The 22,973-nt window shown below is 41.4% G+C and overlaps 1 long non-coding RNA gene across 4 annotated transcripts; it reads left to right on the top strand.

Annotated features, from left to right (window-relative positions):
* The first annotated feature begins 6,667 nt into the window (after positions 1 to 6,667).
* LOC110683036 lies at positions 6,668 to 11,645 on the top strand. Of its 4 annotated transcripts, none has more exons than XR_002503546.1 (4): positions 6,668 to 7,114; positions 7,789 to 7,900; positions 8,860 to 9,144; positions 11,154 to 11,645. It is a non-coding gene; the product is annotated as an uncharacterized LOC110683036 (long non-coding RNA). The 4 variants fall into 4 exon arrangements; XR_002503547.1 differs by having other exon boundaries at positions 6,675 to 7,114; positions 8,967 to 9,144; positions 11,158 to 11,645; XR_002503548.1 differs by having other exon boundaries at positions 6,676 to 7,114; positions 7,795 to 7,900; positions 8,967 to 9,144.
* Positions 11,646 to 22,973: the final 11,328 nt, after the last annotated feature.

Genomic DNA, 22,973 nt, shown 5'->3' with positions numbered 1-22,973 from the left:
AGGTTCTAACTGGCAGCGGCCGCCTCCTTCTTCAAGCGGACGTTGTCAGCTAGGAGCGTCGAATTCTCCTTCTTGGCCAGTTCCAGAAGTTTGGAAGAATCTGTCACCTTCTTCAACTCCGCTTCAGAATTCTCTTTTGCCACCTGGAGGTTGAAAATCTTGGTGTGGGCCTCATTGAGAGATCTTTGAAGAGCCTTGATGGAGTCCGCCTGTTGCATGATTATGCCTTTAGTTTTTAATTCATGCATAATCATGGAATATTGGGCAATGTTATGTGCCTCAGACGCATCCCGTTTATCCTGTCTTACCTCCTCGCATTTGCGGGTGTAGGCTTTCTTGAGCCCCTCCACGCGCAGCATTGACTGCAAAAGCCCAAGCGGTGTTAGAAGGGGTCAGGCGACATATTAACTTAAAACAAATTGGAAGAGCATATACCTCAGCCAGTCCAGCCATAACCTGGTCGGAATTGAAGGGTGTAGATATCAGGGATCGCCTCCTTCTCCTCTCTGGGAACGACCTTCAACATGGCCCGAGCGTACTGCTGTACATCCGGCCACCGAGGGAAGTGATCTGCACCAGAAAAAGATGGTGAGAAGGCAACATACTTCCCTCCTATTGACTGTCGGCTGCAAGAAGAGTCTTCTGACTGGAGCTGGAAGTGCGACTTGACCCGCATGGGCTTGCCAAGCAAAGTAGGGTTGAAAGGATCATTTGTACCTTGAGATTTTGAATGAGGGTCATAACTACCCTCAGCCGGTACTGAAGCGCCGGATGCCCTAGGCGGCGTCGTCCCCTTGGATGGTTCTGGGACATCCGACTGCTTGGGAACCAAGTCAAATACCAGACCTGTTGTCTTGACAGATTTACCCCCAACCGTTAACCGGCTGGGAACTGTCAGGGAGGAAGTCTTCCTCGCCTTATTTTGAATGGACGGCTCCTCCCCCGGCCTGGGCCTTATTAGTTTTGTAAGGGAGCGGGGCACCTTGCTCCCATCCTGAAATAAACACGCAAAAGGTCAGCCGGCAAGAAGTCAAACGGAAATTGAAGGAAGAAGAAAGGAAAAGCAGTATACCTTGTTTTTTGCCGCCTGGGCGACCAGTTTCTTCTCCGCATTCTCTTTGCGGATGTCTTTGGCGGATTTAGCCGGCGTCTTATCAGCTGACAGCATGGCTAAGGCGCGCACTGCAAAAAGGAACCCATCCGGTAAGAAGAGAATTATAAGCACATCATGAACAAACGGCAAAATAGGATCAAGCACTAGTGCAACCTATGTTTTTCAAACCCAGTGCTAAGTTTACAGGCGGACAAAAACGCCTCGTCACGAAGAAATTCGTGCTTTGGTACCCAGTTCTTGGGCACACTTATTAATTCTCCATTGGAGAGGGTGGTGGTGGTCTGTTCAAAGAATTTGAACTCTATTATTCTCTCATAATCCTCATCCGGGATTCGAGGCTTCTTGCACTTGTGCCCTAGAAGGTCCGGTTTCCGGTTGTATACCCTATACTCCCGGTTTCCTCCTTGGTGGGAGCAGAGACCAGATAAAATCTATTCTTCCAGTTCGACCACTTGGACGGTTTATCTAAGGTCATCAAGTATTGAGGGTAGGTGGTTAGTATATACCAGGCTCTCCACCCGCCTGGGCTCCTACTCAGATAGTGCATATGGGCAAAGGCCTCCCAGCCGGGGTTGATGTTTTGCATCTCGCAGGCGGAGATATAGCCTAAAATGTTAACCCATGAATTGGGGATTAACTGCCAAATACCCAGACCATATCCTCGAAGGATGGCCTTTATGGTGTCGTGCAATGGGAAGCGGAGACCGGCTAGAAATGTCGCCTCGTAATAGCCAAAATACCCGTTTGAATTCGGCTAATTATCTTCCCAGACTATAGTGCCCATCTCAGGCGGCACAATTATTTTCCAATCCTCTCCAAGGGGACGAATTTTTACAAAGTTTTCTAAGTTTCCGGCCATACTGGCCCTATCCCTTGCAGAGACGGCGATAAGGAAAGGGTCGCCCTTATTGTTCCATGTGGGCCTCTCCTCCTCCTCGCTATCAGCATCCGGCTTGAGAAGGCTGCTGCTGCTGCCACTTTGTTCTGAGCTGGATGAGGAGGCGGCTTCTTCACCGCTCGTGTTCTTTGACGGGTTTTCCTGTTCAACCCTGAAAGGAGAGGCGGCATCTTCACCACCTTCCTGATCCAACCCCAGTATTCCATCACTGGGAGTGCTTGGGGTGCCATGCGGTGATCCCCTTGTCATCTCAGCCTGATTAGAGTCAAGCGACATTTCTTCAGAGGTTTCCCCTCTGTACTCTTGATCAACGGCTGTTTTCCTAGTTCGAGCCATTGCATCCTGCACAGAGACAAAGACGGTCGGTTTTGGAGATGAACAAGGAGAGTCCCAGTACTTAGAGGCGGCACCCCCAGTCCTAGACTCAGCCGTACCAGGAGACCGGCTGACCTCTAAATCGTGGTGTGCTGTGTGTGTGTTGGGTAAGGCCATTATTCTAACAATATATACAGCCGGGGAAATTTAAAAACAACCTCCAAAAAAGCGAGGAACGAAGGCATTACCTTGTAGTTGAAAGAAGATGGTAAAAGAAGTTGAGATTGTTGACCAAAGATACCCCAGACGGTATCACTTTGAGCAGACTGCAAATTGGCAAAAGAAAGCAAGGTTAATTACCAATGTTGCCCAAAGACACCGCAGGCGGAAAAAGCCGGCTGTGTTAGGCATGCAGAGCAAGTAGTCTGGAGATTTTATGAAAGGTTGTCCAAAGACCCCCCAGATGGTGTACACCGGCTGAGGACCATTATAGACAATAATGTAGAACATTGACGGAACTATCACAGGCGGCAGAAAGCCAGTTGGGCATCCGATACAAAAAAAAAAAATCAAGAGGCTGTTCGCAAATACCCCAGGCGGTATAATGCCGGTTGGGACGTCAGCAAAGCAGCTCAGAAGGGAATTGCTTGCACATATCCCAGACGGTGTAAGACCGGCTGAGGGAACAGTGAAGCATTTCCAAAGAAAGTTTTATTTAAGATACCCAGACGGTGGAAAACCGGCTGAGGGTCTATTGAATGCAACTCACAGTGAGATTTCTTGAAGATACCCCAGACGGTGGAAATCCGACTGAGGGTCTATTGAATGCAACTCGCAATGAGATTGCTTGAAGATACCCCAAACGGTGAAAAACCGGCTGAAGGTCTATTGAATCAGGGAGAAATACCTATTTACTTTCCGCACATTAACCCATCCGTAATCATACTAACTTGATCGTCGGAGGCAGAACTCCACCCAACCGGAGTTTCGTGATTTTGCAGGTACAGAAGTCAGGCGCGCATACTCCGTATTGTAACTCTCCCGAGGAACCAAAAACACCCGAAACAAGTAAGATCGAATTGGTAAAATCGGAATATAATCCTAGGATCCTATTAAATTGATAAAAGTAGTGATAATATTGTCACTATATAACTGGAAACACAGTTTTCAAGCAATGAATTTTTTTTAGAGGAAAGCAATAAAATAATACTGAATTTATAGTGGAAGTAATTTAGTTATCTTTTTTTAGCTTAGAGATAAGGTTATTGCTTTGGGGTCATTATTAATTAGTAAAAAGTAGGATTGATCTGACATGATCTTGTACAATTCTGAACGATCTAGATTGATTTCTTTACGATTCTGACCAATTCAATAACGATTTAAGTGAATATAAAAATCATTTGATCCTATATTATTTAGGCTGATCTTACAAAGACCCTGATTGCTATGCAATTCCGCTTCTAATCCAAATCGTTAAACTACAATTGGATCGTAGGATCCCAAGTTATGATCTAGATCGCGATTTTAACGATATTGATTAGAGTATAAATAATTGTCAGCGGCGCACACACATATGGGCTCATTATTAAAGAGTTTGAGTTTATGACCAACTAGTTTAAGTCCCGTGCAATACATAATTTTTATTTAACCTAATTATGAATTACAATGTCAATTTAACAATAATTTTCTAAAAACTCAATATTTTTAATTGAAACAAATACTTGAATTTCTTTTCAGAAAAAATTAACTTGAACTTTATATTATATCGAAATAAAAAGTTATTGATCATTAAACATTTGGTTTTTTTAAAATGCAAATTTAATGATTATAGGGTTTTATATAAGAATAAGATTTTATGTTAATTATAATCCGTGCAATGTAACTATATACCCCATAACTCCCTATTTTGTTAGCATGCTTTAACTGGCACAATGTTTTATAGCATACTTAATTTGACCGGCAAAATATTTTATACAAATTTAATTGACTTATTTTTTGTGACAATTAATAATCAAGGTTATTTTTATTTTTATTTTATATTTATAGTTATTGAATTGTTGTGTTATTATTTTAAATAAATCAACAAATATGCATAATAAAAGCTAAAGTGTCAATCCTGGTATACGGGAGTAGTACATTATTGTAATATATTACCTTACTAGGTTAAAATCCCGTGCAATGGTTGTTAAATATTATTGACAATAATATTACAAAATATAAAGTATATATAAAAGATATTCAAAGATATTTCATTTGGGTATATATGGAATATGATTGTCAAAGTGGAAAGAAAATATCATAAGGTAAAAATAATTTACTTAAAGATTTTGCCAAAAAAAAAAAAAAAAAAAAAAGCGAAAAAGACGGGAAATTTTTTTACAAGGTAATGACAAGTGTCATGGAAGGATTTGCTTTTAGTATAGGTTAATAGATATGAAATAATTAATAAAATCTTAACATCTTAAATATCTTTTAATTATGCTTTTACTACTTTCGAACTCAAATATGTTTAATTTGTATTGGGGTGTGTTCATTTTGTGTTATTTGTTAGTAGTTTTCTACTGTTTGTTAATTTATAATACAATTTTTAGAATTTGGAAGTCGGATACGGTGCAATACAATATGACTAAACTTATAGCATACTTAGACATCATAAACATCCATATTGAACGTGACAATCTCATTGTTATCAACTCAATTATAAATTGATCATATCATTACAGATTTGCGTCTTCTTATCGACAATTGGAGATAACGTACAATGGCTTTGGGCTGGGTTGTGAGCTAAGCCTACATGAGTTGGGCTACGCAAGCTCAAATTTTGAAAAGTAAGGCATAAGCACGACACAGGCCCATGGGCCTTGAAGGTTAGGTAGTGTCGGCAAATGGACTCGTCCAAGAGTGGCCCGCGAGCTTCTTTTGAAAAAGAAAAATGTATTAGTATTTTTTGTTACCTACTATACTAATTTATCTGACAAAAAAAACATCCATATTAACTAGGAAATTTTGAATTTTAACACCAGAAAAAAACTAAAAATGGTTTTTAACACCCAAAAAAAAAAAAAAAAAAATTAACACCACATAAAAAATTTAAAAATTGAAGTTACCACCGGTAAACGTTTTTTGTAACGAAAAATTGACTTGGGTCCTAGGATTTGGTTTTACCTCCAATTTTCACCCAGCAAAACACGTTTCTTCTACCTTCATTGAATACTTACCAATCATCTTCATTGAATTCTCTTTGAATCTTCATCTACCCAAAAAAAATCTTCATCAAGGGCAAACAATTTAACCTAAATTGTGTGGTTGAGGAGTGGAGTGTAGAAGAGAGCTGTCAACATTGCAGAAGAACAACTCAGCAGGGTTTCGTCACCCATCTTCATCAACTAAAAAAGGGTGAAGGTTGCTGAAAATCTGACAAATACAGGGGAAAGATTCCAAAGAAGGTTTCTTTTTTTAATCTTTTTACAGCAATTGCGTCTATTTGCGGTGCTTCATTAATGTCAAAATTGCAATTTTAGGTTAAATTAGGGTCACTTTTGGTAACAAAGCAGGAAACCCTAAAAAATTCAATGTTATAGATTGACTATGCGACTTAGGTTAAGTGGAATATTTAATCCAAATTAAAGATTAATTAAAGTGAGTTATTGTTAATTAAGCTATTGTTAACTGTGCGTGTGTGATTTGTTGATTAATTTATGTAATTGAGTACCTGAATTGGGTTTCATTTGTTTATGCATAAATGTTGGAATTGGTGCTTTGTAGTGTATGTTTGAAAATTGGGTTTGTTTTGCTTATTCATAATTTGATTGTATTGATACATTGTTGAAATATTAAATGGCTTTTAATATTTATTATCTCTATTTTACTGGTGGGTAGATAATGGGTGACAATGACGGTATGGTTGACATATGTCTTAGAGTGGGAGGTGCTTTTATCCCTAAAAGAGTTAGCAAAGATAAGCAGCTGCTTTGTTGGTGTGGTGGGTGGTGTTATTGGAGAAGGAAAGTTCAAGTATCTAAGTTGGATGTGCATTTTATTAGAACAGCTGCAGTTCATGGACTTGTTAATGGTGATATGCCTGTGCCTATTTATTACAACTATTGGTATAGGCAGAAGGGGAAAACCTTTAACACTGGGAAAAGGGAACTAGTTAACAGTGAAGAAGTGAAGGGCCTTTTACATACAGTAAATGCAGATGGGTATGTTGAAGTCTTTGTAACGGCACAAGCTCCTATTAACACTAGTAGAAAAAATGAATTACGCAGCGCACTTTTCGCACCGGTAGGAAAAGAAATGGGCGGGATTGGGGAAAATACTTTTCGCACCGGTTCCTAATAAACCGATGCGAAATTAATTTTTTCGCACCGGTTCAAATCGGTGCGAATTACGAAATATTATAAAAAAATAAAAAAAAAAAGGGTGGAAGGGATTTCGCATCGGTTTAGTCCAAACTGGTGCGAAATAGTGTTTTAGCACCGATTCAAACCGGTGCGAAATTAAAAAAAAAAAAACCGGGCTGCTATATCTCTCTAATCCGCCTCTTTATTTCATTCTTTCCCTGGTTCTGCCCTCCTTCTCTCTCATCTTTGGTTCTGCCCTCATCTCTCCTTCCTCTTTCGTTCCCATCTCGTTCTTCTTTCATCTCTCGTGTACTGTGAGGTCTTCGATTTTCGTTCGAATCTTGTTCGAGTTAAAGCAAGTGGTGAACGATTGAAGTGCGATCTAAATCCTCCATTGAAGTGCCTTCTTAGCTCTCTCTCCTCCTCTATGAAGCAGCTTTTGAGGTACGCTCTTAATTTTTTTTAGTTGGGCTTTTAGGGTTTTGTTTAATTTGAAATTTATTTTTTCAATTTCTTTTGGTTGAATCAGTTTTATGTTCCTGTTGTTTTCAATATGTTCGATGTGTTTTCGATTTTTTTGGGTTGAATCTTTGTGGGTGTATTTTTGTGCGAAATCGTTTCGTTTTTAATGGGGTTTATTTGATCGATTTGTGTTCGATTTTTTGGGTTTATTTGTTCGATTGGTTTTCGATTTTTTTGTTTTCTCGATTTAGTTTCAAACTTTTGGGGTTTAATTGTTTGATTGTCGTGGATTTTTGCATATATGTTCCTGTTGTTTTCGATATGTTTGATGTGTTTTCGAATTTTTTGGGTTGAATCTTTGTGGGTGTATTTGTGCGAAATCATTTCGTTTTAATGGGGTTTATTTGATCGATTTGTGTTCGATTTTTTGGGTTTACTTGTTCGATTGGTTTTCGATTTTTTTTGGGGTTTCTTTGTTCTATTTATTTTTTGTTTTTTTTGTTGTAATTTTGCAATTTTTTGGGGTTTATTTGATTTTGAGGATTTATTTATTTTTTTTTTTTGTGTTGAATTTGAGTGATTTATCTTTTTTTGGGTTGATTTTTTATGTTGTTGATGAATTAAAGTTGCAAATGAAGCAATTATTGATATTATAGTTTCAGAATTTGGATTCTTCAGAACCATCATCGCATAGACAACGGGCCGGAGGAGGAGGGATTTGTTTTTGAGGTACTCTGAAAAGCACTTTAATGGTGCTTATGAATTCAGGTATGAATAATTGAATATATGTTTTTGAATTTAAATTAATTTGGTGATTTTTTCTGCCATTTGTTTAGGCGAAATTTCTTTGTTTGTTATCAGTCGATTAAGCTTCATGTTGTTTGTATGGGTTTTTATTTGTGAGTTGAGTTCCGAGATTTTTAAAATGAAAAATTGGATTTCTTGGGTCTACTGTTTATTGAAAGACATTTTCTGTTTTCGTCTATTTGGAATAAACTGAGCTCTAAGGTTCTATATTAAGTCCTTTTTTTTTATTTTTTTATTTATATATATATATATTAATTACAGATAAGTCCTTTCTTACATTTCAATGGATTTTAAAGAAAGAGATTAGGAGCATGTGACATCCTCTTATACAAATTAATGAGGCTGTGATGAGTCAATTCAAAGTAATCGATGGTTTGGTTTTGGAATGTTCTACGAATTTGGGATAAGTTTTGATCATTTGGCTATTTTGTATGAATACTTTGTGTGGTAAGTAACCTAATAAGATTTGAATAGGTGAACTGTCTATTTTACTTCTGTGTTTAGATGATTTTGTTCTTTGTTTTTACTGTTTTGTTTGACTATTTAAAGTTGATTTTGTGGGATTTTCTTATTGTGGTTGATTTGGTCAGATTTTGTATGTTTCCTTTTTTATCTGACTTTCTTATTGGCTTCCTTAGATCTAGGCGTGAATTAGGTAGTTGAGAATTTTTGATTTTGGGCAATATTCATCCTTTATTTACCTGGGTTTTTGTAAGGTTCATTGTTGACATAATTGGTCAGTTTGCTTGGTTTCTGTTGTCTTGAGTTTTCTGGAGAAATATAACCAGGTTTAGTCATGTATCTTATTGCATTGTCCTTTAAGATCATTGAGTCACATAGTATCCGAAATTGTGTCCAAAATCTTTATTGGGTTGTCTTTAATCATGTCTAAAACTTGCTTTTGGTGTGTTTTTGCCAAGGATTGGTGTGCTTCATTGTTATTGGTATTGCTCTTCAAGTTCATGCTGCTTGTAGTTCATTGTCGTAAGTTCGATGCCTGTTGATTGCTGATTCTGAATGGACACAGGATGCAAGGGAGGTCTCAGCCCCGATTCCAGAAGGACACGGTGGCTGAGGTTGCACAGCCTCTTGCTGATGGTATAGATGTAGGTATAGAATTTAAACCTGCTGAACATCCAGTTGAGCCTCTTGACTATGATAAACCCGTCCAGTGCCCATTGCCAGAACCTTTTATTATTCTAAATGTAAGTTTTTACTAATATTTGATGATCCCCATATTTTCATACTTCTTTGCTTGTAGAGTCTTACAATATCCCTTGTCTTAATTGGCTTCTGTACTAGATTATTGGATTTCATTGCTTGGTGCTTGTAGGATAGTCCTTTTGATTGTTACTCATGTGTCCAACTTATTTGTTAAGAAATTAAAATTGGTACGATACTATTAGCTGCTTTGGACTATAGGTGTGAGAAAGTAATAGGTGGTGGACAATTACATTAAGATAGAATCGTCTCATATTCGTACTAGGGAGGGAAAAGAGGATGTTCTCTTTGGTCTCCTTTGAAATATATGGCAGGGAGGTCCTTCAAGTCTCAACTTCCAAGCAAGCATGTTGAAATTAACTTCTTTCAGATGCATTGTTTGAGTATCGCTACAATAAAATGCATCTAGGTCATTAATATAAGAAAATAGGTGTATTATTAGCGGTAGTTTGCATCTTGAGTAGTTATATTACTATTCTTAAACAGGGGAATGTGGATGATCGCCTGAAAAATAACCTCTTCCGTCGGATGAAAGCCTATGTAGTATGTAGGTGCAAGCTGTATATCGAAAAACCAATGGCAGCATATTGAGTGTTTCTATGGTAAACTGAATGTTAAAATGTCCATGTTAGTACCTTAGAAATCAAAGGCAGTTCAGTGTAGTAGATTTTCTCAGTGAATATTGACCATTTTAAGTCCTATCACCTTTGGTACTAGCTTACCAGTTGTTTATATACTTTATACCCGTGGTTGTTGTTCTAAAAATTGTTGCTCGAGCTTAGAATTGTATGCCTTCTTTATGGTGGCAGTGTGACTCTTATTCTAACAGTATCAAGCTATATGCCTACATTTTCGTAGTAACTTTTGGTTGAACTAAACTGCTACTGTGAATTGGGCATTGCCTTCAATCTAAAGTTAAGCTATTATGTTAACTGTATTCACTTGCTAGAAAAAATAGATTTGCCAACTCTACTCTCAGGTTCCCTACTTATTCGTCTTAACTTTGACAAGCTGTGTGAGCATCACACCATTTATCCATATAATAATTCAATAAATTTCTTATATGAGCTAACTGTGATGAAATCACAGATAATAGCCTGCTCAGTCATAATTAGTTATGAGCGATCAAATTCTTTAGCATAGTTTTTTATGTAGAGGGATGGTTTTATATTTTAATCATTGTCTTAATCTTTGTCAAGATTCAAAAGCCCGCTATCGGAATAGCATCAACTGCTGAACAATTGAGGTAAAGGATGAAAGCATCTTGCTCTTCAGCAAGAGTTCAGGACTGCATAAAAAAGCTTATATAATGGTTTTTCCACCTATTGTAGTTGCTAATTAGGGTTTTGCATTAGTAAGCCTTTGATCCCATGTGGGATTTGAAGAATGTAAGGAGAAAGACAAGAGCCTTGTCAGCCTACTCCTGCCCTCATTAGATCTAGCTTGCCCCAATATTAATCCATAATCCAGTGTGGTCAATGTACTGATTTTTTTGCCTTAGTTTTCCGGTGGGCGTGGTGGTAGGGGGGGGGGTGGGGGGGGGGGGTGGGGGGGGGTGATGTTAAGGACTTATAAAGCCTCTAGTCTATGCATTCTGGTGGCCTCTTTCAAGTTATCTTTATCTGTATTCATCAATTGCAGGTTGTTATTGGAGAAACTTTGGGATGCTGATGCATGTCCAGTTTCCCTAATCCTTGTGTTGTTTACACATTAGGTTACACCATTAAGAAAATAATGTAGGTAATGCTTCTTTCTTCGAATTTACACTTAAAGAAACAATTGCAAACACCATAAATCAATTTTATTAAGGCATGGTTGGATAGGTCCTAATCTATGCAGCATTACCCTACTAATCCAAGACTATTTGAGAGGCCATTTTTGGATGAAACAATAAACAATTTATTTTTGTTGTTTCAGAATGAATATGTTTACAAATTTCCTAATCATAAGGGATATGATTTGTTAGCTAAATTTTTTTGTTCCTTTCATGTAGGCAGGTTATGCCATTGTAGGGATAGGAGCACCATGGATAATTCGTGGAAGAGGGATCATTGCAAATGGTTGTATCAGCTGAAGATCAATGCTCCTGTGTAGTTGTTTCTGTTCTTTTGATGTTAGCTGTCAGGCTGTGTCTGCTCAGCTGCTGTTGCCGTGAGCTGCTGTTTCTGCTACTGTGCTGTGTCTGTTGTGCTGTGATGTCGAGTTTTCCTGTGTTGATGTGATGCGCTGCTGTGTTGGTGTTGCTGTTTGCTTCCTTTTGTAGTGCTGTGTTGCTGTGGGGTGATGTGATGCTGAGTTGATGTGCTTGCTCTGCTGCTTTGGTGTTGCGCTGTGTTTTGTTATTTTTGTAGCCTGTTGAGCTGCTTAGTTTGGGTTGTTTAATTTAGTTAGATGTTTGCTGTTCATTAGAACAGGTTTTTAGAGTATTAGAAGTAAAATTCTGTAACTTTATATATATGTTAGTGTTTATATATCAATTTAAGTGAAAAAAATGCAAAATAAAAAAAAAATTTAATTTTTTTTGGGCATTTTTGGCACCGGTTTTGGAAAAGAACCGGTGTTAAAAGTTTTTTTTTGAATTTTTTTTAGGGACTTTTGGCACCGGTTCTAAGCAAAAATCGGTGCAAAAAGTGTAGATTTTGGAACCAGTTCTCCCCTAGAACCGGTGCGAAAAGTCATTTTTCCCACTGGTTTTGAACCGGTGCGAAATCTATGGGGTTTTAGCACCCCCCAAATCCGGCCCGGTCAAAACCCGTGCGAAATGGGGGGTTTGAACCGGTGGGGAATTCGTATTTTCGCCTAGTGTAAGCCCATAAATGAGGCCCAACCCAATCCACCAAAGGGCAAATAAAAAGGACAAGAAGGTTCAAAGTACTTATACTGTCAGTGCTAGGAGGAGCCCTAGGTTTAAGAAGAAAGAAACTGAACAAAGGGAGGAAAGTCCACCTAGGGAGATATTTGTCACAAAGAAAGGGAAGGAGAAGGTTGCAGAAGTTGGAGTGTCTGCTAGTGCAAAGGAGAAAGCTAAGTTGAAAGGGAAAGCCCCAGCAAGGGCTAAAGCGTTGACATTTGATTAGGAGTATGATGATGGAGGTTATGGATCTGAGTATTCCAGTTCAGATTTGAGTGATGAGGACCTGGATTGGAAACCTGGTGAAGAGGAATTTGATGAAGGGGATGAAGAATGGTTTTTGAAAGGTTAAAGAAGATCTTGGACAAGGTGAACAAAAGTCTTAGGAAAGGTTTAGGGAGTGAAATAGATGAGGGATGACATGGATGTAGGAACACTTAAGCTCAAGCCAGAAACTGATGGTAATTCAGATGAATCAAGAAGTTTGTGTGGATTTGATGAAGAAGAGGACTCTGCTCCATGGTTTAATGTTGCTGTGGACTTTAACAACCTAATTTATCTGAAGTTGAGGCATAAATTTAATAATGCTTCAATCTTAAGGAGGGCCTTCAGGCTTCATGCCATTCAAAACAGGTATGAGTCACTACAACAAAATAGGGCTATAGCAACAACAATTTTTGCAACAGTTTGGTTAGCGTTGTTATAACTAGACATATTGCAACAATTTTTATTTTATTAATGTGATTAGTCTCGGTCTATTAAAAACTGTTGCTATACAAAATATATGGCGACACTTTTTAATGACCGTGTCAAAAAAGGTATGTGGCAACATTTTACTATCCTAATAAAAAAAATAAATATATATAAAGAATAATATGGGATGAAAATTTTCGCTGTTTATTAAAAACTGATGAAAATTTTCGATGTTTATTTTTTCGATAAAATTTTCAGTAGGCGCTGTTTATTAAAAATTGATGAAAATTTTCGATGTTTATTTTCTTGATAAATTTTTCAGTAGGCGCTGGTTTCCCTCATTTTCCCACTGTTCTAAAATTCCCCAAATTAAACCCTAATTTTTCGTTTCTCTATCCTCACTTAACTGACATCTCAAACTACAATCAATTGGTGAATTTCGTTGTTGTTTCAAAGACTGGGCAAAAGGGGGCTGATCATTCAACAATTTAGGGATTATTTCTGCTATCTTCAAGATCGACATAGAGGTTAGTAGTAATTTGGTGTTTCTAATTTTTTTCTATTTGATACTATTTTCACAATTCTAAGGTTTTTAATTGGGTGTACTAGTGTTGATAAGGGAAAATTGGGTTCCATTGATATAAAATTTAGAAATTTGCATATTTGATGTAATTGTAAACAATCTATATGCATTAATTCATAAAGTTGTTTATCAATTTCTAATAAAATTACGTGATATAGTTTTATTAGATGGGAAATTCGTATGATATTTTTTGATAGTGTTTGTGATTTTTGTTAGATGGTTTAATTACATCACAAAAGCTATTGAATTATTAAATGGTTTATTAGCTAAATTGTTTTATGGGTTAGATGGTTAATTATCTTTTTAGATACTAGCAGCGAGTAGGAGAGTGAATTGATCTAAGAGATTTGTTAGGTTGTGTTTTTTTTTGACGCATTGTTAGTTCAGCAACAAGTTTTGTGATGTGAATGTCATTCAAGCTTGATTGAATTTGAAATACAAATCATGAATGACATGGAAAGCACTGAGACCTTAAAAGGTCTTCAATTGTTGGGTACTAACTAGCTTCTTAGGTGCACTTATGGGCTTGCTTCGATTTTGTGATATCAAAAGATCCAGATAGAAGCATTCTCTGAAAAACCTCTAATTTATGTCCACACTATCAATTGTCCTTATTTTCTAGCAGGTTATAGAAGCATTCTCTAAAAAACCTCTAATTTATGTCCACACTATCAATTGTCCTTATTTTCTAGCAGGTTGCTGCATTCTCTAGATTTTAATGAAACAAAGTAGTTCTATGAATGGTGTATCAATAGCACTTGTTAATTGTTGCACAAAACAAATAGTTCTATGAATGTTGTATAAATAGAGAGAGTGATGTTGGCTCCTAATGCAAAAGTCAAGCAGAGTAGACTATCACCGAGAAATGCTATGTGATTAGGGGATTTTGCTCCCACCAATCGGAATGCGCCACGTGGGCCAATCAGGTCCTGCCAAGTGTCCCCCAGTTGGAACTGTCAGGGCTTGCCACGTGGCACACGCCTATTCGTCCACCCTGGACCTACTATGTCATGACACGTGGCATCCTCCATGCCTAATGGAGAAACCGACCACCTAGGCCCAACTTCCAAGGGAAGCCCAATCAGCCCTAGGTTAACCTAAACCTAGGATTGGCACGTTTCCCAAGGTTATAAATACCTCCCTTAATCCTCATTAAGGGGGATTACGCACATTAAACGCTCTCACCTAGAGAGACCCAATCACTTTTATTTCCGCATTAATTACTCCTTAATCAAGTACTAACTTGACCGTCGGAGGCGGATCTCCAATCATCTGGAGCATCCGTTAGTTTTGCAGGTACAGGCGTCCGGTTCCAGTCTCGGAATTGTAACTCTCCCGCAGGACACCAGAAAACCCCGAAACATCTTGGCGCCGTCTGTGGGGAGAGTACTTCTGAGATGGCATCCACGTCTGTACCGACTCCTGAAGAGAGGCGTCCCCTAGACGATCCTCAAGTTCAGTCGGACCATGATACTGAGAATGAATGTGAAGTTGAAGCTCACACAGCTTCAGACGGGACCCTAAGGGCCCGACGCACCCGTCATACCGAAAGGAGGGAACGGGAACATCTTCAAACTGGACTCAGTGATCCAGCAGGCGCACCGCCTGTTCAGCAGCAGCCGACTGATGGGTCTGCTCCCATTACAAGGAACGAACTCATGACCTTCATGAGGGGCTTCAAGGGAGAGATTCAAGAGTTGCTCAACAAGAAGCCTGCTCCGGCCAAGGAACAATCGGCTAAGAAACCTTCCACTTCAGGGAAGAGGAAGCCAGTTCAAGGGCGAGAGGCGACCCCTCATCCTAACTCTAGGAAGTGGGAGCCGCCTGTTCTTGATTTCACAAAGTACCGTTTTCCTACTCAAGGAAAGAGGAAACATGTTCGTCATATTCAGGCGGACGGGTTGAAGAAAACATACACAGATGCTCGGCTATTGCTAGAGCAGAAAAAGAATGAGCGATTGTCAGAGTCTGCCTCTATTTCAAACTTCCAAGACAGTCTGCGCAATACCTCGATGAGGCATACTCAGTCGCATCATGAAAGTCAGTCAGGCGGTACCTCCCGTCAGTCCGGCTTTCATAGTGACCAGGCGGTACCAAACTTACCATTTGTACCGCAACAACAATATTTTTTGCAGCCACCTCTGTTTGGTGGGCATGCAGCAAAGAATGTCCAACCTATGGACTGGCAGCTACGGTTGCTTAGACTTGGGGAACAGCCGTCAGCCTTCTCCAAGGAAATTGCTGAAGCCGCTCAGCCGGCCAAAGTGAAAAATGTATTAGTAGGCGCCTATGACGGCACTACTAACCCAGAAGACCATTTGATGGCATTCACCAACCTGATGTACCTTCAAGGGTTGGATGATCCCACTTGGTGCAAGTGTTTCCCAGCGACTCTCAAAGGAATCACACAACAATGGTTCGGCAACCTGCCGACTGGTTGTGTGAATAACTTCAGGACGCTTGCTTACTTATTCATCTCCAACTTTGCCATGAACATACCTGCGAAGAAGACGACCCTTGATTTAGGAACGATTCAGCAGGGCGAGAAGGAGGGGCTTCGTTCTTACATCAGGCGATTTAACCTGATAAGAATACAGATTCAAGGGTTACCGGATGAGGTAGCCTATACTGACTTTTTCAGAGGCCTCAAAGACGGATCGACATTCAAATTTGATTTGGTCCGAAAGAGGGTGGCGACTCTTCAAGAGGCCTTGATTGAAGCGGAAGCCTATATACAGGCGACTGATCTTTGTAGTACAAAACAGTCGGACGGGAAAAGGTTCGACAAAAAAGAAGGGCGACAGAAACAGTTGTCGAACAAAGATAAGAAAAGAAAAGAGGTTTGGGCGGCTGATTCCTCTAAACAGCCGGCCCAGAAGAAGAAAAAAGAATTCAAACCATACTCCCCAAAGTATGCGTTTAACAAGGATAGCCAAGCTATCCTAAAGGAAATCAAGGGACGAATCTCAATTGAGAAGCCGGTCCCCATGAAGGGTTCTGCAAGCAACCGGAACCAGGAAAAATTCTGTGATTATCATGAAGATGTGGGTCATCACACCAACGAATGCATCAGTCTCATGCGGTATCTGGACCGCCTGGCTGAGCAGGGCGATCTTGACACTTATGTCAAGAAATCTACGCGGAACACTTCCTCGAAAAAGCAGTCGGCAAAAAAGAGTCAACAGGCCGACAACTCTGATACAGATGATGCATTCGTCTACACCATTGCAGGTGGCTTCTCAGGAGGCGGCCCCACTATTAGGGGCAATAAAGACAATATCAGGCGGCTAGATGTAAATTCCGTTCACCAAGAACGGCCCTCCAAATATTCATTTCCTGAAATTGTCATCACTGAAGAAGATCTAGGAGGGGTAAGGGGGCCGCATGACGACCCTATCGTTATTGAGTGTAAAGTGGCCAACCAGAGAGTTGGCCGAATCCTTATAGATACTAGAAGCTCCTCAGATCTTATCAGTAGCAAATGTCTGTCAAAATTAAAATATCAGACTGATTGCATACATCCGGCATCCCACCCTTTAGTAGGGTTTGGAGGAGGAGTCGTCCACCCAGTGGGACGAGTGGATTTACCCATCCGCCCAGGTGAAAAAGGGGAAGGACGAAACATGGTAGTCCGGTTCCTGGTAGTAGAAGAACTCTCGGCCTACAACATGATTCTGGGACGACCAACCCTGAATAATTCCAAGGCTGTTATAATCCCATCTCTTATGTTGCTCAAGTTTGAGAGGGGTAATGGAACAGTCGGGTCTCTAAGGGGAGATCAGAGGATGGCCCGAGAGTGCTATCTCTCAGATATCAAGCCCACTGTTATGACCGCTGGGTCAAGTGGTGGAAAAAACAGGCCTTGACAATGTCAGGGAGAGTGCGCCTGTTCAAGAAGCAGGCGGTAAGAAGAGAAAGGCAGCCCAGACGGGGGCCGCAAGAAAAGACAGAAAATAGCAATCATTGGCAGAGGAGCGGTCGGATGAATTCCGCCCTCAGCCGGCTGGTGAGCATACGGACTTGATCTTAGACGACTCACGTCCTGAGAGAACGGTCAAAGTTGGGACGACTACTCTGAGAGTCCTGGGTGACAATTTGCACAAACTATTGAAAGATTACAAGGACATCTTTGCATTCGAAGTCCACGAAATGCCAGGCATTAGTCCTGACCTGGCGGTACATAAACTGGCTGTGGATCCGAAAAAGAAGCCAGTAAGGCAGAAAAAACGGAACCATGGCGAAGAAAGAAGTCAGGCGGCAGCCGCCGAAGTTAAAAAACTACTTGATGCAGGGTTCATTTGGCAATGTTACTTCCCAGACTGGGTTGCAAATGTCGTGCTTGTTAAAAAGCCGAATGGCAGTTGGCGAATGTGTGTAGACTACACAGACTTAAACAAGGCGTGCCCCAAAGACAGTTACCCTCTGCCTAAAATTGATAACCTGGTCGACTCAACAGCCGGCCATGCTTTGATGAGCTTTATGGAAGCCTACTCTGGTTTCCATCAAATTCCTTTATGGAAGAAAGATCAGGAGAAGACGGCCTTTGTCACTGATCAAGGGTTATACTGTTACACGGTCATGCCGTTCGGTCTTAAGAATGCCCCGGCCACCTTCCAGCGAATGATAAACACTGTGTTCTTTGATCAGATTGGGAGAAACGTCGAGGCATACATTGATGATATGATTGTCAAGTCTAAGCTTCATATAGATCATCTGTCGGACCTCCGAGAAATTTTCGCCACACTCAGGCGGCACCATGTCATGCTCAATCCCAAGAAATGTGTATTTGGAGTTGAGTCTGGGAAATTTCTCGGATTCCTTATCAATCAGAGAGGAATAGAGGCGAATCCTGAGAAGGTGCAGGCGGTCATCGACATGCAGTCGCCTCGTACCGTCCGAGAGGTTCAGAAGTTAACAGGTTGTCTGGCGGCCTTGGGAAGATTTCTAAGCCGATCAAGCGACAAATGCTTATATTTCTTCCAAGCCATTAAGAAGAAGGAAAGGTTTGAATGGGGGCCGGATGCTGAGGCGGCCTTCTAGAAATTGAAAGTTCACTTGCATTCCTTGCCAAGGCTGGTCATCCCTTTGCCCAAAGAAGTACTCTACATGTACCTGGCCGTCTCTGATCATGCGTTAAGCGCTGTTCTTCTTGCTGAAAGAGACGGCTGTCAGCTCCCGGTCTACTTTGTCAGTCATGTATTGAAAAATGCCGAGTTGAGGTATCCCTTAGTGGAGAAATTTGGTCTTGCACTCTTCATGGTTGTTAAAAAATTGAAGCCCTACTTTTTGGCACATGCAGTCGTCGTTTATACAGATCAACCTATCAAGCGACCACTGACCACAATGGAGTCGTCAGGCCGGATGATCAAATGGGCCATAGAAATACAGAGCCTCGAGGTTACTTTCGAGCCTAGAAAAGCAGTGAAGGGGCAAGCCTTTGCTGACTTTATTGTTGAGATGACTCGTCTCCCTGATTCTCGAGATCCAGACCAAGTCTGGAAGGTATATGTGGATGGAAGCTCTACTTCAAATGGTTGTGGAGCAGGCGTCATATGTCAGTCGCCAGAGGGCGACAGGTACAAGTATGCTCTACGCTTCAGTTTTCAGGCCTCAAACAATGAGGCAGAATATGAAGCTTTACTAGCCGGAATCCGCATGTGCAAGGCGGCAGGGGCACGAAAGATAAACGCCTGTTCCGATTCACAATTGATAGTAAGTCAGTATAATGGCGAATACGAAGCAACCCATCCTGCCATGATCAAGTATTTACAGGCGGTACGACAGGCAGTCGGATCCCTTGAAGATTTTCATCTGACTCAAGTGCCGAGATCAGAAAACAACCAGGCGGATGCACTTTCAAAATTAGCATCGTCCACCTCTTGTGATACTCCTCGAACTGTTTTTTGGGAGGTAATAGAGAAGAGAAGCATCGAGGAAGACCCTATTGGAATCCTAGACAGAAGCTCAACCTGGATGGATCCAATCAGGGCATATCTGACAGACGGTACCCTGCTGGATGATCATCACCAGGCGGCAACGCTGAAAAAACGGGCAGCCAGTTTTGAAATGATAAAGGGAGAACTTCACAAAAGAGGGTACCTTCAACCCTACTTAAAGTGTGTTACTCCAGAAAAGGGGCGAGAGATACTAGACGATCTTCACTCTGGTTACTGCGCTTCCCATATAGGCGGTAGGTCGCTTGCTCAAAGGACAAGGCGGCAAGGCTACTTTTGGCCTACTTTAGAAGCAGATGCAATGGAGATGGTGAAAAAATGTGACAAGTGCCAAAGGTTTGACAAACTAATTCACCGTCCGGCTACTGACCTCACTACCATTCATAGCCCACTACCGTTTTCTAAGTGGGGCATGGATATTCTGGGTCCATATACGCCTGCTACAGGCGAAAGGAGGTACATACTTGTTGCAGTCGACTACTTCACTAAATGGGTAGAGGCGGAGGCTGTAAAGGGAATCAAGACGAAGGATGTAATTTCATTCATCTGGAAAAATGTCATCACTCGGTTCGGGGTTCCCATGTCTATGGTTTTTTGATAATGGTCCCCAATTTGAGACGCCTGTTCTCAAAAGCTGGTTGGGTGACCAAGGAATTGCACACCACTTTGCATCAGTCGGCCGTCCACAAGCAAACGGCCAGGTAGAAGCCTTTAATAAAATCATCTCAGACGGTCTCAAGAAAAAGATTGAACGAGCAGGCGACCTATGGGCGGATGAATTACCACATGTTCTCTGGGCCATTAGGACGACTGAAAAAGGGGCGACTGGAGAAACTCCATTCCTCCTAACTTATGGTGCGGAAGCTGTTCTTCCAATAGAACACTACGAGCCAACTCTTCGAGTAATGCTATATGACGAAGAGGCAAACTGGGAAGCCATGCGCCTGGCATTAGACTCACTCCCGGAAAGGAGGGGCAATGCTGTCTTGCGCCATGAAATTTACCTCCTGAGAATGACTAGATCATACAACAAAAAAGTACACAGGCGTCCACTCAAAGTGGGAGACTTTGTACTTAGAAAAATGGAAGCAGTTGGTAGGGCTAATGAGTCTGGAAAATTAATTCCCAACTGGGAAGGACCCTACCGAATCTATGAAGAGGTCAGGGACGGTACCTACCGTCTGGAAACACCAGACGGCCAACCGTTACCTCGAACCTGGAATGTAGATAATCTTAAGAAATATTTCTTTTGAATGATGTAAATAGTCGAGGGCTACTTAATAAAAGTTTGAGGTTTCATTCAATTTTGTACTAAGAGGGGCATGCCTACTGACAAACAGTCGGCTACTCTCCATGTTTAATTTTCATTTTTTACCTAAGGAAGCATGCCTACTGACAAACAGTCGGCTACTCTCCTGTTTAATTTTTATTCTTACTTAAGAGGGGCACGCCGCTTGTTCCACACAACCGGTTACTCTCCCATAACACAGTTCACCAAGAACTATCAAAGGCTCATGGCTAAAATGATCAGACCAGGCGCCAATCCAACTGATCCAAATTCAATTCGACATGTCCCAACATTATAGCAGGCGTCCGACGGCATCCATCCGGATGAAATTCGTCGCAGAGAGCAGCTCCCTTTTGGGTGGAACATTGTTCTATAAAATCATTACACGACACCTATACGACTATCTAACCAAGACAACCACGTAGCCGTTTCCCGGACTAGGATACCTCTCACTTAACTGATTAATCAGGTCAAACAAGTGTTCGCAGTAACCATCCGTGTCAACCAACCGACTGAACTACTTAGAAAAAGAACAGTCGGTCTCTTAGAGTTAATAGCCAACAAACATTGGCGAATAAAGGGGAACAACCGGTACCCACCGCTTGATACCTCTACTACTCAGTCACTTGGCGACTAGGTAAAAATTATGTTTACTTGGTCACTCCTTAAAAATTTAGTATGAAACTAAAAAGATGCTCATACAGCGCCTGTTCACACTAGATTAAATGTGGCGGGGAACAGTCGGCCTGGACCGACTAGAGTCTAGTTTAAAAAAAAAACAAACAAGGCAGGTTGGAAACCACCTTCCTACTTGGTTGAAGGAAATCCATTCTTTAAAGTGGCCGACTGATCGCTTAGCCTGGAAACAGACAACCAGTCGTCCAGGGGCATAGGTGGCGTGACTAACTATCTCGTACCTGTCCGCAACTATCGGCCATGCAAAACAGTCGGTATAGTGTGCAATTGGATATCAGAGTATTCGATACTTAAACAAATTTGAAACAAAACAAAAACGAAATATTTTGGCATAAAAAGAAGCCAGTCATTAAAGACTGGCCAAATATTCAGAACCCCGGCCCCCTGGCCGGGTAAATTGAAACAAACGGCACGCAGGCCGTGAAAAGAAGACATAAAGCTTAGGAAGGGGGCAGATCTTCAATAATAGCAGCTGCCGCCTGGTCAGCACTCTTTTTGCTGGACTCGGCTTCAGCTGCACCCTTCTTCGATGCATCACCCCCAAGCGGCACGAGCGCCACTACCGGCTCCTCCTCCTCCAACGCCTCGTCCTCAGCAGCCGCTAGGATCTCTTGATTATATCTATCAGAACACTGGCGGTACGTTTTTTCCCAGGAGGAAAAGTCGGCATTGGGGAAGAGGCGGCCCCAGGTCATGCGCTGGATTTGAGTAGAGTCTTCCATCATCTCCCGGAACAGCTCCTTCTTTTCTTGCTCGGCCTTTTCCGAGAGCTCTTGAGTAAGACTCTTCTCCTGGGTCACCAGGCGTTCCTTAACGTGCGCCAAGGATTTATCCAGGGTGTCGTATGAGGACATTTTTTGGCGAAGAGGTCTCAGCTCGGCCTTGAGACTGTTGATGGTCGCCTCCAGCTCGCTATTTTTCTTCTGGGCCGCCTCTAACTGAGCCCGGATAGCAGAAGTAGCCTGCGCCTGATAATAAAGAATGTCAATTGTCAGAACCTTATTTTGGGCAATTTGAAACATTGCCTTATCACAGTCAGAGGCGGACATAGCTTTTGCAGCCTTTACCTCTTTGTTCTTCCTGTCAAGCGGCTTGCGAAAGCCGTTTACTCGGAGCAGGGCCTAAGTAAAAGGGAACAGGCGTCAGTTTTCAAACAAAAAACAGGCGTCCTGGAATTTAAATAACCAAAAATATGCTAAGTATACCTCAGCAAGGACCCCTGCAATCCCGTCTAGGTCAAGGGTGCCGACACCCCTGACCGCCTCCCTTTCAGCTGGAGGAACGGCCTTGATCATAGACTTGGCCACCTCGACCAAGTCAGGCTCCTGAGGGTCGGCTGCATCAAGCATAAACAAACGGGTTAGACCTAGTAAAGAAGAGAGGAAGTCTAAAATTCACAAGGACAACTTCATACTTCTAGGTGGCCCGACTGGAGTTTTAGAAGGAATGGACGGCTGTTTCTCAGCCGCCGCATGTTTCCTAGCAGAACCAGGAGAGCTCGCAACAGTCGTCCTCCGGGTCTTGGAGTACGGCTGTTGGGAAGAAGAGGCTCTTGGAGTGCCCGCCTAAAAAAAAAAAAAAAACCAAAAACAAAACAACACTCGGTCAGTATATGCATAAACTCAACTCCAAAAAGAGAGTGAAAGGTTTGAAGCTCACCAAGGGCGCCCCCTTGTTGGGAGAGTCGGTTGATGACTGTTGCATGATGGAGGCCCGCAACATGGCCGCCGCAGTTTTGGAGGCGGTAA

This window comes from Chenopodium quinoa, unplaced genomic scaffold, assembly GCF_001683475.1.
Source record: "Chenopodium quinoa cultivar QQ74 unplaced genomic scaffold, ASM168347v1, whole genome shotgun sequence".
NCBI classification, from domain to species: Eukaryota; Viridiplantae; Streptophyta; class Magnoliopsida; order Caryophyllales; family Amaranthaceae; genus Chenopodium; species Chenopodium quinoa.
This window is presented reverse-complemented; position numbering and strand designations above follow the sequence as displayed.